Source organism: Theropithecus gelada, chromosome 9 (genome assembly GCF_003255815.1).
Source record: "Theropithecus gelada isolate Dixy chromosome 9, Tgel_1.0, whole genome shotgun sequence".
NCBI classification, from domain to species: domain Eukaryota; kingdom Metazoa; phylum Chordata; class Mammalia; order Primates; family Cercopithecidae; genus Theropithecus; species Theropithecus gelada.
In genome coordinates, this window is record NC_037677.1 from 40,816,355 (window position 1) to 40,822,521 (window position 6,167).

The 6,167-nt window shown below is 44.7% G+C and overlaps 1 pseudogene; it reads right to left on the bottom strand.

Annotated features, from left to right (window-relative positions):
- Positions 1-5,151: 5,151 nt before the first annotated feature.
- On the bottom strand, positions 5,152-5,822 carry LOC112632168 (annotated as a pseudogene).
- Positions 5,823-6,167: the final 345 nt, after the last annotated feature.

Here is a 6,167-nt window from a genome sequence, read left to right on the forward strand (position 1 = left end):
CTGACATTAATTCCAGTGGACCCAAAATGTCACTGTGGTCCTCCAGTTAACATAGGGGCTTGTGGAGGTCAGGTAATTAATGGAGTTTTAGCACAGGTCCAACTTACAGTGGGTCCAGTGGGTCCCCAGACTCATCCCGTGGTCATTTCCCCAGTGCCAGAATACAAATTTAGCAGACAAACTTAGCAGCTGGCAGAACACCCACATTGGCTCCCTGATTGTTAGGGCTGTAGATCATCAGGGTGGTGGGAGAAGTTATAGGGAAGGGAGCAGGCCTTCTGAAAGGTTGGAAGGCTCTGCATAGCTTCAGGGGAGAATAAGTTAAAAGCAGCTATTCTCTTACCCTGAGGCAGAGGGTGAGGAATAGGTACAAGGAAATGTAGAGGAATTCATCATAAACAGGCTTATTTACCTGTGTTAACCAGGAACCAACCTTTGATCATCCACTGAGAGACTGCTCCCTGAATGGGGGAACAATAATGTTACTCACAGATTGTGTTGGCTCCAGGCTTTGGGACAGAGTCTCACTCTGACCCCCAGGCTGGAGTGGAGTGACATGATCTTGGCTCACTGCAAGCTCCACCTCCTGGGTTCACACCATTCTCCTGCCTCAGCCTCCCAAGTAGCTGGGACTACAGGCGCCCACCACCACGCCTGGCTAATTTTTTTGTATTTTCAGTAGAGACAGGGTTTCACCATATTAGCCAGGATGGTCTTGGTCTCCTGACCTAGTGATCCACCTGCCTTGGCCTCCCCAAAATGCTGGGATTACAGGCATGAGCCAGCGGGTCCAGCCAAGACTGCTCTTTCTTTGGCCCTGAGTGCTGGGCAATCCCCTAGCTGCTCTTACACTGCATACTTGTGTCTGAGTACTTTCATCCATTGCTCGACCAGGGTCTGTGGGACAGACCCGGCATAGGTTGAGGGTTATTATGGTGAGAAAGGCCAAATGGAAGCCATTAGAGCTGCCTCTACCTAAAAAAATAGTAAATCAAAAACAGTGTCAAATCCCTGGAGGGATTGCAGAGATTAGTGCCACCATAAGGGACTTGAAAAATGCAGGAGTAGGGATTCTCACCATATCTCCATTCAACTTTCCCATTTGGCCCGTGCAGAAGACAGATGGACTTTGAAGAATAACAGTGGATTATCATAAGCTTAACCAAGTGGTGATGTCAATTTCAGCTGCTGTACCAGATGTGGTTTCATTGCTTGAGATAATTAACACATCTCCTGGTACCTGGTATGCAGCCACTGACTTGGCAAATGCCTTTTTCTCCATTCCTGTCCATAAGGTCCACCAGAAGCAATTTGCCTACAGCTGGTAAGGCCAGCAATATACCTTTACTCTCCTACCTCAGGAATATATCAACTCTCCCGCTTTGTGTCATAATCTTATTCAGAGAGACTTTGGTCACCTTTTGCTTCCACAAGATTTCACACTGGCTCATTACATTGATGACATTATGCTGATTCATCCAGTGAGCAAGAAGTAGCAAACACACTGGACTTATTGGTGAGACATTTGCATGCCAGAGTATGGGAAATAAATCTGACTAAAATTCAGGGAACTTCCACCTCAGTAAAATTTCTAGGGGTTCAGTGGTGTGGGGCCTGTAGAGATATTCCTTCTAAGGTGAAGGCTAAGTTGCTGCATTTGACCCATCCTACAATGAAGAAAGAGGCACAATGCCTAGTGGGCCTATTTGAATTTTGGATGCAACACATTCCTCACTTGGGTGTGTTACTCTGGCCCATTTATTGAGTGACCCGAAAGGCTGCTAGTTTTGAGTGGGGTCCACAACAGAAGGTTCTGCAACAGGTCCAGGCTGCTGTGCAAACTGTTCTGCCACTTGGGCTGTACGACCCAGCAGATCCAATGGTGCTTGAGGTGTCAGTGGCAGATAGGGATGCTATTTGGAGCCTTTGGCAGGCCCCCATAGGTGAATCACCATGGAGGCCTCTACGATTTGAAGCAAGGCCCTGCTATCTTCTGCAGATAACTTCTTTCCTTTTGAGAGACAGCTCTTGGCCTGTTACTGGGCTTTGGGGAAAACTCACCATTTCACTATGGGTCATCAAGTCACCATGCAACCTGAACTGGGTGCTTTCTGACCCATCTAGCCACAAAATGGGTCATGCACAGCAGCATTTCATTATCAAATGGAAGTGGTATATATGTGATTGGGCTCGAGCAGGTCCTGAAGGCAGAAGTAAGTTTCATGAAGTGGCTCAAATGGCCATGGTCTCCACTCCTGCCACCCTGCCTTCTCTCTCCCAGCCTGATAGCCTCATGCAAAGTTCACTATGATCAGTTGATAGAGCAAGAGAAGATCAGGGCCTGGTTCAAGGATGGTTCTGCACAACGTGCAGGCACCACCCAAAAGTATACAGCTACAGCACTACAGCCACTTTGTAGGACATACAACCCTGAAGGACAGCAGTGAAGGGAAATCTTCCCAGTGGGCAGAACTTTGAAGAGTGCACCTGGTTGTGCACTTTGCATGGAAGGAAAAATGGCCAGATGTGCGATTATATACTGATTCATGGGTTGTAGCCAATGATTTGGATGGATGGTCAGGGACTTGGAAGAAGTATGATTGGAAAATTGATGACAAAGAAATTTGGGGAGGAGATATGTGGATGAACCCCTCTGAGTGGTCAAAAACTGTAAAGATATCTGTATCACATGTGAGTGCTCGCCAGTGCATGACTTCAGCAGAGGAGGATTTTAATAATCTATTGGATAGGATGACTGGTTCTGTGGACACCACTCAGCCTCTTTCCTCATCCACCCCTGTCATCACCCAATGGGCCCATGAACAATGTAGCCATGGTGGCAGGGAAGGAGGGGATGCATAGGCTCAGCAACATAGACTTCCATTTACCAAGGCTGACCTGGCTATGGCCACTGCTGAGTGACCAATTTGCCAGCAGCAGAGACCAACACTGAGCCTTTGATATGGCACCATTCCTCGGGTGATCGGCCAGCTACCTGGTGGCAGGTTGATTATACTGGACCTCTTCCATCATGGAATGGGCAGAGGTTTATCATCATTGGAATAGACACTTACTCCTGATATGGGTTTGCCTATCCTGCATGCAGTGCTTCTACCAAGACTATCATCTGTGGACTCATAGAATGGCCTCATGTGATGGCCTTATCCACCATCACAGTATTCCACAAAGCATTGCCTCTGACCAAGGCACTCACTTTATGGATAAAGAAGTGTGGCAGTGGGCTCATGCTAACGGAACTCACTGATCTAACCATGCTCCCCATCATCCTGAAACAGCTAGATTAATAGAATGGTGGAATGACCTTTTTAAGTCACAATTACATCTCCAACTAGGTGACAGTACTTTGCAGGGCTGGGGCAAAGTTCTCCAGAAGGCTGTGTATGCTCTGAATCAGTATCCAATATATGGTACTGTTTCTCCCATAGCTAGGATTCATGGGTTCAGAAATCAAGGGGTGGAAGAGGAAGCAGCACCACTCACCATCACTCCTAATGATCCACTAGCAAAATTTTTGTTTCCTGTTCCTGCAACATTACGTTCTGCTAGCCTAGAGGTCTTAGTTCCAGAGGGAGGAAGGTGCTCCTAGGTTACGCTGCTACCAGGAGACACAACAACGATCCCATCAAGCTGGAAGTTAAGATTGCCACCTGGACACTTTGGGCTCCTCCTACCTTTAAGTCAACAGGCTAAGAAGGGAGTTACAGGCCTGGCATGGTGATTCATGCCTGTGATCTCAGCACTTTGGGAGGCCAAGGCGGGTGGATCACAAGGTCAGGAGATCGAGACCATCCTGGCTAACACGGTGAAACCCTGTCTCTACTAAAAATACAAAAAATTAGCCAGGCATGCTGGCAGGCGCCTGTAGTCCCAGCTACTCAGGAGGCTGAGGGCAAAGAATGGCGTGAACCTGGGAGGCAGAGGTTGCGGTGAGCCGAGATCATGCCACTACACTCCAGCCTGGGCAACAGAGCGAGACTCTGTGACTCTGTCTCAAAAAACAAAAAACAAAAAACAAAAAAAAGGAGTTAGAGTGTTGGCTGGGGTGATTGATCTGGACTATTAAGATGAAATCAGTCTACTACTCCACAACGGAGGTCAGGAAGAGTATGCATGGAATACAGGAGATCCATTAAGGCATCTTGTAGTATGCCCTGTGATTAAGGTCAATGGGAAACTACAACAGCCCAATCCAGACAGGAATACAAATGACCCAGACCCTTCAGGAATGAAGGTTTGTGTCACTCCACAAGGAAAAAATCCACGATCCGCTGAGATGCTTGCTGATGGCAAAGGGAATACAGAATGGGTAATAGAAGAAGGTAGTCATCAATACCAGCTGTGATCATGTGACTAGCTGCAGAGATAAGGACAATACTTATCATGAGTATTTCCTCCTTCTTTTGTTAAAAACGTGTTTGTGAATGTATACACTTGTACTAAGAAAATATCTTCATTTTTTTTCCTTTCTCCTTTATCATGTGACATAAGATTTACTGACTTCACATCAGCATTTAAGTATTGTTAACTTTACGTAATAGTATTAGGGTTGGGGATTGGTACGTTTTGGTTGTAAGAAGGATAGTTGTGTTATGTTAGGTGTAATTATGACCTTATTGTTGTCTTTATTTGAAGATTATGTATGATCTCAGGAGATGTGTATGGGTTCAAGTTGACAAGGGGTGGACTTGTGATCATTAATACTGAGTGTCAACTTGATTGGATTGAATGACACAAAGTATTCATCCTGGGTGTGTGTGTCTGTGAGGGTGTTGCCAAAGGAGATTAACACTTGAGTCAGTGGGCTGGGAAAGGCAGATTCACCCTTAATCTGGGTGGGCACAATCGAATCAGCTGCCAGCACGGCTAGAATATAAGCAGGCAGAAAAATGTGAAAACAAAGACTGGCCTAGCCTCCCAGTCTACATTTTTCTCCCATGCTGGATGCTTCCTGCCCTCGAACATTGAACTCCAAGTTCTTCAGTGTTGGAACTTGGACTGGCTCTCCTTGCTCCTCAGCCTGCAGATGGCCTATTGTGGGACCTTGTGATCATGTGAGGCAATAATAAACTCCACTTTATATATGTATTTATTCCATTAGTTCTGTCCCTCTAGAGAGCCCTGACTAATACAATATTCTTCAAATTTGCTTGTAAGTATTAACTTTACTAGAGGCAACAAGTCTACACAGCAGCAAAGTGAGATACATTGTTTTTCTTCTGTAAACTATTGGTAGGCACAGGAAGGCAATCTACCACAATGCCAAGATCTTCCATCCTTAACAAATAAGCTACACATTCCTTTATATGTCTATTTCTACAGAAAATTAAGGCTACATTCTGTCTCAAATTTCTTCTGAACAAAACTTGGGCCATTTTTCAAGGTCCAGAGAAAACTTAGAAAAATACTCACTAGGTTTTGATGATGGGTTTCTGTCTGTGAAGAACCAGAATCACTGGAGTTAATCAAATATGTTCAACCATTATGACATCGTTTTTCAGGCAGGAGGACTGCACAAGCCATTTCGTTTTCTTCATTTGCAATGTCACAGCCCCCACTTCTATGGGACTCTTGCTTTTCTGTAACATGAATTTGGAAAGGGGTGATAAACTTTCTTTCTCTTATAGATCACTTCACAGAGTTTATCTGGGCTTTTCACAGCTTCTCCAACTGTTCTATTTATGTAAGCAGACAACTCTTTTGGAGATTTCTTAACCTCCTTCATGTTCTTATTAGTCATATTCTCTTTTTTTTTTTCTAGAAAGGTCAATAAAATGATCTTCAATTTTATCACAAAAGTTCCTTTTTTTTTTTTTTTTTTTTTTTTTTTTAACATTTTGGGTCTCAGATTCCATAATCTCTTAAGTACTGGTGCTTCATGGTACCTGGTGCCTGAGCCCAGGCTGGGCGCTAAAGATTTGTGCCCGGCAGACAGCCTAGAGTGTCCCTGGGCTTCTAGGTGCAGTCCTACTTGGGGCCATTCAAATGCATCCACCAGTATATTTTTAAATAATTACATACGTTCACAAGTGGTAAATGTGTGTTTCTGAAGTATTTTATTTGATATCACTCTAGGCTCACTCACCACTTAGGTTTATTAGATGTCATAAGGGTGTGAAGTTTATATGAATAATTTTTTGTTGTTGGTG